Genomic DNA, 10,350 nt, shown 5'->3' with positions numbered 1-10,350 from the left:
GACTGGAACCCGTGCACTAGTGCTGCTGTCCACACCAACATTAAAGGACACAGCACACACCACACAGGAACCCAGGACCTCCATAGCTGCAATAGACGTGAGACAGGGGAATGTCTAGCAAACATGCTGGACACCAAACACCACCAGACATGTAACACCAAACTAGACATACAAAGACCCTGAACATAACCCACTCCATATAAATAGGGACAGGAAGGGAAGGAGACACCGGGATAACATTGATGACCACAAGGGTGGCCCTCACTGGACCGGTGGAACACCCTGGACTGGAGCAGAGCTCCAGCACCAACAACAGCTGAAGTATAACTGACTCCAGCCAGGGAACCACAGAAGATAACAGCCAAGTCAGGGAGTTAACCCTTACAGCAGCAGACAGAGGGAGACTACAACATAAAGGGGAAGTGCACACACAAGCATGCCAAACCACACGTTACCACCGGCAACAGCATGCGTGGCAACCATGTCCCGGCAATCGCCCAGAAGGCCGAGACACTGCCACCGCATGCTCTCACAGCAACACGTTGCCACGGGCAACCGCAAGTGTGGCAACAGTGTCACAGCGCAAACCAAAGGCTGTGACAGTAGCTGTGGATTAAGCTAGCTTCTGTGGTAGTGTAAATTGTTAATAAAGGGCACGGCAGATCAGATAGATGGGACTTATATTCAAAAAGTCACAATTTTATCAATTAGGCCACTTTCACACTAGCGTTATGGCTTTCCGTTTGTGAGATCCGTTCAGGGCTCTCGCACGCAGTCCAAAACGGATCAGTTTTGCCCTAATGCATTCTGAATAGAAAAGGATCCGCTCACAATGCATCAGTTCAATCACCATTCCGCTTTGGAAGCGGACACCAAAAGGCTGCTTGCAGCGTCCGCAAAAAAACCGGAACACATACGGAAATGCATCTGTATGTCTTCCGTATCCGTTCAGTTTTTTCTGAGCCATCTATTGAAGATGTTATGCCCAGCCCAATTTTTTCTATGTAATTACTGTATACTGTGCTTTACATTCAGAATAACGGAACGGAAAAACGGAACAGAAACGGAAACAAAAAACAGAAAAACGGATCCGTGAAAAATGGACCGCAAAACACTGAAAAAGCCTTACGTTCGTGTGACCTAGGCCTTAGTGTCAGGATCGGTGAAAGGTCCTCTTTAAATGTCGCATCTTGGCCTTAAAGGAGTCACAGGTTCAAAACCACTTGAGCACGGAGGCTTTGTCGCAAATAAAATTAAATGTCTCATTTTAACACTTCGTCAAATTTGTTTGTAAAATAATAGATTTTAAAAATAGCATGTATCTTTTGATCTCATCTTGTGTCCAGGCTAGAGGCCGTATTTCATCCTGTATCCAGGTTAGAGGCCATATCTCATCTTGTATCCAGGCTAGAGGCTGTATCCCATCTTGTGTCCAGGTTAGAGGCCATATCTCATCTTGTGTCCAGGCTAGAGGCTGTATCCCATCTTGTGTCCAGGTTAGAGGCCATATCTCATCTTGTGTCCAGGCTAGAGGCTGTATCCCATCTTGTGTCCAGGTTAGAGGCCATATCTCATCTTGTATCCAGGCTAGAGGCCGTATCTCATCTTGTATCCAGGCTAGAGGCCGTTTCTCATCTTGTGTCCAGGCTAGAGACCGTATCTCATCTTGTATCCAGGCTAGAGGCCGTATCTCATCTTGTATCCAGGCCAGAGGCCGTATCTCATCCTGTATCCATGCTAGAGGCCGTATCTCATCTTGTATCCAGGCTAGAGGCTGTATCCCATCTTGTGTCCAGGCTAGAGGCTGTATCTCATCTTGTATCCAGGCTAGAGACCGTATCTCATCTTGTATCCAGGCTAGAGGCCGTATCTCATCTTGTATCCAGGCTAGAGGCTGTATCCCATCTTGTGTCCAGGCTAGAGGCTGTATCTCATCTTGTATCCAGGCTAGAGACCGTATCTCATCTTGTATCCAGGCTAGAGGCCGTTTCTCATCTTGTGTCCAGGCTAGAGACCGTATCTCATCTTGTGTCCAGGTTAGAGGCCGTATCTCATCTTGTATCCAGGCCAGAGGCCGTATCTCATCCTGTATCCATGCTAGAGGCCGTATCTCATCTTGTATCCAGGCTAGAGGCTGTATCCCATCTTGTGTCCAGGCTAGAGGCTGTATCTCATCTTGTATCCAGGCTAGAGACCGTATCTCATCTTGTATCCAGGCTAGAGGCCGTATCTCATCTTGTATCCAGGCTAGAGGCTGTATCCCATCTTGTGTCCAGGCTAGAGGCTGTATCTCATCTTGTATCCAGGCTAGAGACCGTATCTCATCTTGTATCCAGGCTAGAGGCCGTTTCTCATCTTGTGTCCAGGCTAGAGACCGTATCTCATCTTGTGTCCAGGCTAGAGGCCGTATCTCATCTTGTATCCATGCTAGAGGCCGTACCTCATCTTGTATCCAGGCTAGAGACCGTATCTCATCTTGTGTCCAGGCTAGAGGCCGTATCTCATCTTGTATCCAGGCTAGAGGCCGTGTCTCATCTTGTGTCCAGGCTAGAGGCCGTATCCCATCTTGTGTCCAGGCTAGAGGCTGTATCCCATCTTGTGTCCAGGCTAGAGGCTGTATCCCATCTTGTGTCCAGGCTAGAGGCCGTATCCCATCTTGTGTCCAGGCTAGAGGCTGTATCCCATCTTGTGTCCAGGCTAGAGGCTGTATCCCATCTTGTGTCCAGGCTAGAGGCTGTATCCCATCTTGTGTCCAGGTTAGAGGCTGTATCTCATCTTGTGTCCAGGCTAGAGGCCGTATCTCATCTTGTATCCAGGCTAGAGGCCGTATCTCATCTTGTGTCCAGGCTAGAGACCGTATCTCATCTTGTATCCAGGTTAGAGACCGTATCTCATCTTGTATCCAGGCTAGAGGCTGTATCTCATCCTGTATCCATGCTAGAAGCCGTATCTCATCTTGTATCCAGGCTAGAGGCCGTATTTCATCCTGTATCCAGGCTAGAGGCCGTATCTCATCTTGTATCCAGGCTAGAGGCCGTATCTCATCTTGTATCCAGGCTAGAGACAGGATCTCATCTTGTATCCAGGCTAGAGGCCGTATCTCATCTTGTATCCATGCTAGAAGCCGTATCTCATCTTGTATCCAGGCTAGAAGCCGTATCTCATCTTGTATCCAGGCTAGAGGCCGTATTTCATCCTGTATCCAGGCTAGAGGCCGTATCTCATCTTGTATCCAGGCAAGAGGCCGTATCTCATCTTGTATCCAGGCTAGAGACCGTATCTCATCTTGTATCCAGGCTAGAGACCGTATCTCATCTTGTATCCAGGCTAGAGACCGTATCTCATCTTGTATCCAGGCTAGAGACCGTATCTCATCTTGTATCCAGGCTAGAGACCGTATCTCATCTTGTATCCAGGCTAGAGGCCGTATCTCATCTTGTATCCAGGCTAGAGGCTGTATGTCATCATTTATCCAGGCTAGAGGCCTGTATCTCATTTGTCTCCTGGTTAGAGGCCGTATCTCATTTCCACTCCTGCATTTTACACGCACACGGCTCTGCTACATTAGGAAGACACAGCTATGTTAACAGGACATTACATACATACAGCTCTGCTGCATCCACTATAACAGCTCCATATACATTAGGCAGCACTCTGCCACAGGCATAATTCAACCACACACAGCTCTAGCATTAACTGTGAATATATAGCTCTGCTATGTACACTTTACACACATGCAGCAGCAGCAGAGCTACACATATTACACAGCGTTCTGCTGCAGGCATATTACACACACACACACATACAGCTCTGCTCCTCACTAATCGCACACACAGCTCTAGCATTAACTGTGAATATATAGCTCTGTTATGTACACTTTACACACATGCAGCAGCAGAGCTACACATATTACACAGCGTTCTGCTGCAGGCATATTACACACACACACATACAGCTCTGCTCCTCACTAATCGCACACACAGCACTGCTGCATACATCCTGACACATCACTTCAGTTCAGCCTGCACAGCAGAGTCCTGTAGTCATAGAGATTGGACATGTGACCCTGACTCCTCCCACACAGATGACTGATCACATGACAGTGACATCATCCCAGGTCCTGTCACCACCACACGGCTCCTCTACAGCTGGAGGTGAGTGATTATTTTGGATGAAGTTATTTCATATCAACTTTTTCCCATCCGTTTAATGTATATGTTTAATGTATGCCATACAGTGGTGTCCGGTCACCATAGAGTTCCATTGTAAAAAAGAAAAAAAAAACAACTATACGTTTTTGTTTTTTTATACCAGACTCTGCAGGATACTAAAGTGCGTTGTGACGTGCTTGGGTATACTTTTTCCCCCCAACGTATCTGTCAAATGGATAGAAAAACGTTATGTGAACTCACCCGTAATGACACGATATGGCTGCGTTCACATGTTAGGGACGCCCCAAAAAAGGCAGAATAGAAAAGCGCAGCATGCCGCGCTGTTCTGTCCGGCAAATGCTAGTGTCACAAAGCCGGTGGACTCCATTATAGTCCATGGTGTCCTCTCATGTCCGTCATGTGATGGAATTGGCGCTCCCGTTGGCTGGTTTCTCAAAGCAGTCTATACTGGGGTAAGCCCTGTGTAGTAGTGATGTCTGATGACCCGATGGATCTTGTGGAGGAGGGGTGTCTACAAAAAATGCTAGTTTAGTTATCAATCTGGGTGCTGGTGGGGGCCGGCAGCATCGGACTCTTTTTCCAGTGGTGCCCGGGTTAAAAGGGCTGTGTGGGATCCTAAAAAAAGTAATCTACTTGTGTAAACCTCATCTGGTTTCCTACAAAGTATAGTACCGTACCTGACTCCTCTTTCCGACAACTCTTCCCGAGTCCTCTCTTCGGTCTCAATGCTTCCGTTCAGTTGTGTACAACCAGGACTTCCAGGTTGTGGGTGTAGATGAGCTGCAGCCACAACACTTCCCATAATGCAAGATCTGCCGAAAGTGTAAACGCTAACTACGCCAAAAACTCAGCCCACTACTCGCCCCCATCTTTCCCTAGCAGCTGTCCGCCTCCCCTGCGTGTGCATCAAGATCACATGACTCTGACATTACGACAATTCGGGCGGGGATTCTGACCGAGGGGATCATGAAAGACCTGGTCGTGATGTCAGAGGAAATACAACCACCACTGAGTGACCACTCGTCCGATCTCCGGAGTGAGACAGAAAAAGTTGCAGGGTCTGGCAGGTGAAAAGTATATACCCGGAAACCCCTTTATCTTTCGTTGAATTTATTGGTCATTTACTGAAGATGGTCCGACCGGGATTTTGGATTAGTTACAATGTTGGACACTCGGGAGATCTGGGACTTGAGCAGTGAGGTTTTTATGACCCTAAGATGCTGGAGCTGGAGAACAGTCATTGTCCATTACCGTCAGTAGGTTTGCTTTAAAGGTCTGGGGTCGTCCTGCTCATAAGGTCTTTCAAAACCAAGTCAGGGCTGTGGTTTCATGTGAATGGAACATGAGTTCAGGTCTGATACCATCAAGGTATGAGAACAATTCTTATGAACTGTCTAGTGGACAAGTACAAGAAATATCGTCTATGTATCTATACCAAAGATGGGAAATCGGGCAGGAAGGTTTTCACGATGCGCAAAATCTTGCCTAAAATAAACAGGCCACGTAACTATTAGGATACGGGGTGGTATGTTTAAGACTATTGCCGTCCCAGGTACCTTTACAAAAAAATCATCACCAAATTTTTTAAAAATCATAAAATACAAAGTGAAGCATTTTATGACGTCTGGAGAAAGGTTAGATTTCCTTTTTGCGGCTGTTACGCGGTGGTATACAGGTATACATTATATGCAGAGTTACTAGTATGCTATTTGGGTGTATAAGTGGCAATTTTTTTAAGTTATTAAGGACGTGATTGGTGTTCAGTAGGAATAATCTAGTGGTTTTGTTTAGTGGCATTAAAGGGGTTATCTCATCTCAAGCATTGGTTGCCCCATAGTGGCATCCATTGATTCCATTTTCTCCCCATTAGGCCTCTTGAACACAAACGTTGTGTGCCCGTGGCCCGCATACGGTGGATCCGCAATACACGGCCACCGGCCCGTGTGCACTCTGCATCACGGATGCGGAACAGAAGCACGGTTCAGAACCCCACGGAAGGACTACGGAGTGCTTCCGTGGTGTTTCTGTCCAATCCTCCGCACTGCAAAAAATAGAACTTGTTCTATTTTTTTGCTGTGCGGACGGATCACGAGCCCATTCAAGTTGCCCGTCCATTGGGGACTGCAAATTGCTCGGAACGGACCCACAACGGCCATGTGCAAGAGGTCTTATCTGTAGTGTCAGAGTTGATATTAAAGGGGTTGTGTCACCTTAGACATTGGTGGTATATGACATGGATATGCGGGTCCCACCTCTGAAACCCACACCTATCTCCATAAATGGGAACCCAGAAATCGGGAACCCCTAAAGTGAACGGAGACACCCACACATACACGTCCGGCCTCCATTCATTTCTATGGGATGTCCAAAAATAGCCCAGCACTCGCTCAGCTATTTCCAGCAGTCTTATAGAGGTGCATGGAGCGGTGGCTGCCCTTGTGCAGTGCTCGCTCAGCTATTTTTTGGATCTTCCATAGAAATTAATAGAAAGCATGCCGCGCATACATCACAAGAGCCGGTGTTCTGCCAGATTCCTATACCTTGCCAGAACGCTATACCGTAAGTGACGCGGCATCACAGAAATCAGCTGGAGGAGGGTGTGTGCGTTGCTGCGCAAGCGCACATCCACTGGATTAGCAAAAAATCATTGCAGCGCAACGGGAGATGGACTTCATGCGCGAAACCGTTCACAGCGCGTGCGCACTTAGGGGTAGGTAGATTTTCCAGCGCAAAATGTTCCATCAGATTTCCCTACCCCTGAGTGCGCACGCGCGCACAAAACATCAGGGGCAGTTCATCCTTACTGCAGAGCTGAGTGCAGAATATCGAGGTCACCACATAGCAGAGCTGAGTGCGGGATATTGGGGGACACCGCAGAGCTGAGTGCTGGATATTGGGGTACCTCGATATTGTGGTGACCTCGATATTCCGCACTCAGCTCTGCAGTAAGGATGAACTGCTCCTGATGTTTTGTGCGCGCGTGCGCACTCAGGGGTAGGGAGATCTGATGGAACATTTTGCACTGAAAAATCTACCTACCCCTAAGTGCGCATGCTTAGTGTATGGTTTGTCGCATGCGCATGAAGTTCTTCTTCCGCGCCACTGCAATGATTTTCTGCTAATCCAGTGGATGTGCGCTGCGCCGCACACACCGTCCTCCAGCTGATTCCTGTGCGGCCACGTCACTTCCGGTGTGGCCGCGTCACTTAGTAACATAGTAGTAACATGGTACATAAGGCCGAAAAAAGACATTAGTCAATCCAGTTCGGCCTGTTATCCTGCAAGTTGATCCAGAGGAAGGCAAAAGAAAAACTGTGAGGTAGAAGCCAATTTTCCCCACTTTAGGGGAGTAAAAAATTCCTTCCCGACTCCAATCAGGCATCAGAATAACTCCCTGGATCAACGACCCCTCTCTAGTAGCTATAGCCTGTAATATTATTACACTCCAGAAATACATCCAGGCCCCTCTTGAATTCCTTTATTGCACTCCCCATCACCACCTCCTCAGGCAGACAGCTCCATAGTCTCACTGCTCTTACCGTAAAGAATCCTCTTCTATGTTTGTGTACAAACCTTCTTTCCTCCAGACGCAGAGGATGTCCCCTCGTCACAGTCACAGTCCTGGATATAAATAGATGATGGGAGAGATCTCTGTACTGACCCCTGATATATTTATACATAGTAATTAGATCTCCTCTCAGTCGTCTTTTTTCTAAAGTGAATAACCCTAATGTTGATAATCTTTCAGGGTACTGTAGTCTCCCTATTCCAGTTATTACTTTAGTTGCCCTCCTCTGGACCCTCTCCAGCTCTGCTATGTCTGCCTTGTTCACAGGAGCCCAGAACTGTACACAGTACTCCATGTGTGGTCTGACTAGTGATGTGTAAAGTGGTAGGACTATGTTCTCATCCCGGGCATCTATGCCCCTTCTGATGCAACCCATTATCTTATTGGCCTTGGCAGCAGCTGCCTGACACTGGTTTTTGCAGCTTAGTTTGCTGTCTATTAAAATTCCTAGATCCTTTTCCATGTCAGTTTTACCGAGTGTTTTACCATTTAGTATGTACGGGTGACTTGCATTATTCCTTCCCATGTGCATAACCTTACATTTGTCAGTGTTAAACCTCATCTGCCACTTATCTGCCCAAGCTTCCAATCTATCCAGATCCCTCTGTAGTAGTATACTGTCCTCTTCAGTGTTAATTACTTTACACAGTTTAGTGTCATCTGCTAAAATTGATACCTTACTATGCAAGCCTTCTACAAGATCATTAATAAATATATTGAAGAGAATAGGGCCCAATACTGACCCCTGAGGTACCCCACTAGTGACAGTGACCCAATCTGAGTGTGTACCGTTAATAACCACCCTCTGTTTTCTATCACTGAGCCAGTTACTTACCCACTTACAGACGTTTTCTCCCAGTCCGAGCATTCTCATTTTATATACTAACCTTTTATGTGGTACAGTGTCAAATGCTTTGGAGAAGTCCAGATACACGACATCCATTGATTCGCCGCTGTCAAGTCTAGAACTTACCTCCTCATAGAAACTGATTAAACTAGTTTGGCATGACCGATCCCTCATGAAGCCATGCTGATATGGCGTTATTTGCTTATTTTCATTGAGGTTCTCCAAGATAGCATCTCTCAGAAAACCTTCACACAGTTTACCCACAACAGATGTTAAACTTACCGGCCTATAGTTTCCAGGCTTTGTTTTTGGACCCTTTTTGAATATTGGCACCACATTTGCCATGCGCCAATCCTGTGGGACATTCCCTGGCAGTACAGAGTCCGCAAATATCAGAAATAAGGGTCTGGCTATGACATTACTTAATTCCCTTAGGATACGGGGGTGTATGCCATCCGGTCCTGGCGATTTGTCTATTTTAATCTTTTCAAGTCGCTGTTGTACTTCTTCCTGGGTCAGACAGGACACTTTTAATGGGGAATTTATTTGTACATTCAGCATGTCATCTGACAATTTATTTTCCTCAGTGAATACATTGGAGAAAATTTTTTATAACAGCTTTGTTTTCTCATCGTCTCTCTCTTCGTCTCCCCCCTCATTACTCTTTAAAGGGCCGACACCTTCAGATTTATACTTTTTAACATTTATATAATAAAAGAACATTTTAGGGTTAGTTTTACTCTCTTTAGCAATTATTCTCTCGGTCTCTAGTTTGGCCGCATTAGTTTTTTACATGTTCTATTTTTTTCCCTATCGTTTTTCAGTGCTTCCGTGCTACCCTCCTGTTTTAGTGATTTATATGCTTTCTTTTTGTCATTTTATTGCTTTCTTTACAGTTCTATTTATCCACATTGGTTTCTTTTTGTTCCTTAACCTTTTATTCCCATACGGTATGTACCTCTCTGAGATTATAGGATGCTTTTAAAGATATCCCATTTTGTGGCTGTATTTTTATTTTTGAGGACTTTGTCCCAGTTAGTTAGGCCTATGGCCTCTCTTAGTTGGCTAAATTTAGCTTTTTTGAAGTTTTGGTATTTTTGTTCCTCCCTGTAGAAACGCTCTTTTGAATGATAATTAGAAGGTTATTACTTTATGGTCACTATTTCCCAGGTGTCCCCCAACCTGCACGTCTGTTGTTCTGTCAGGTCTATTGGTTAATACTAAGTCCAGTATGGCTGTCCCTCTAGTCGGGTCCTGAACCAGTTGGGAGAGGTAATTGTCTTTGGTTATTGCCAAGAACCTGTTTCCTTTATGGGATGTATAGGTTTCCATTTCCCAGTCTATATCTGGGTAGTTGAAGTCCCCCATAATAACCACCTCATTATGATTTGCCGCCTCGTCTATCTCGTTTAGTAGTAGATTTTCTGTGGACTCTGGTATATTAGGTAGTTTATAGTAAACTCCTATTAATAATTTATTATTGTTTTTAGCTCCATGTATTTCTACCCACAGTGACTCCACATGTTCATGTCCCTTATTTATAACTTCTCGGACTGTGGGCTTTAGACAGGACTTTACATAAAGGCAGACCCCTCCCCCTCTCCGGTTTTGACGATCCTTTCTAAACAGACTGTAACCTTGTACATTAACTGCCCAGTCATAGCTATCATCCAGCCATGTTTCTGTTATTCCCACTATGTCATAGTCCCCCTCACACATCACTAATTCAAGCTCCCCAGTTTTATTAGTCAGGTTTCTGGCAT

The 10,350-nt window shown here is 45.9% G+C and overlaps 1 protein-coding gene across 2 annotated transcripts in view; it reads left to right on the top strand.

Moving 5' to 3' along the window:
• Positions 1-4,117: 4,117 nt before the first annotated feature.
• The window catches only part of LOC122925175 (oocyte zinc finger protein XlCOF22-like), a 36,330-nt gene continuing 30,097 nt past the window's right edge, over positions 4,118-10,350 (top strand). For both annotated transcript variants that reach the window (XM_044276687.1, XM_044276685.1), the window contains exon 1: positions 4,118-4,154. The gene's annotated coding sequence lies outside the window, so the exon portion shown is untranslated. The remainder of the gene's footprint in view (positions 4,155-10,350) is intronic.

This window comes from Bufo gargarizans, chromosome 1 (genome assembly GCF_014858855.1).
Source record: "Bufo gargarizans isolate SCDJY-AF-19 chromosome 1, ASM1485885v1, whole genome shotgun sequence".
Classification (NCBI taxonomy): domain Eukaryota; kingdom Metazoa; phylum Chordata; class Amphibia; order Anura; family Bufonidae; genus Bufo; species Bufo gargarizans.
Note: the sequence above shows the minus strand (reverse complement) of the source record. Positions and strands in the feature narration are given on the sequence as shown.